Source organism: Takifugu rubripes, chromosome 19 (assembly GCF_901000725.2).
Source record: "Takifugu rubripes chromosome 19, fTakRub1.2, whole genome shotgun sequence".
Lineage (NCBI taxonomy): Eukaryota > Metazoa > Chordata > Actinopteri > Tetraodontiformes > Tetraodontidae > Takifugu > Takifugu rubripes.
In genome coordinates, this window is record NC_042303.1 from 19,175,406 (window position 1) to 19,175,986 (window position 581).

Here is a 581-nt window from a genome sequence, read left to right on the forward strand (position 1 = left end):
TCCCCTCCATTTCTTTTTGAATTTGTGCTTCCCTCTTCTTTTAGGGTTAAGCTTAGGGTTAGGGTTAGGCGTTAGGGTTAGGGTTAGGGTTAGGGGTTGGGGTTAGGGTTAGGGGTTGAGGTTAGGGTTGGAGATCAATGGGTTAGGGTTAGGGTTAGGGTTAGGGTTAGGGTTAGGATGGGTGGGGGGTTAGCCATCGGGCTCCAAAAATTAGATAGGGGTGACTCCACCTGGTTCCCCCCGAGGCACTGGCTGGATAGGTTAAAGTAAGGTTAGGCTTTCCGGGGAAAGCAATGCACTGTCCATCAAGGGGGTCCCAGGCAGAGACTCCCACCATCAAAGTTATTCACCACCTTAGGGTGGTGGGGTTCAAAAAATTAGGCACTCTGGCCTTAGCTGTGATCAGCAGCAACGTTTCGGCCTTTGTTGGCCTTCCTCAGGCTAGCTGATCAAAAAAATTGTTATTATGTTGGCCTTTTTTGGCCTCAACACAAGATAGTCCCTTGCTTCATCCCTTCTTCCACCTCCTTTTCTTTCCATGTTGTTGTCCCTTCTGTAACCACTTTCCATTTGACTTGCTC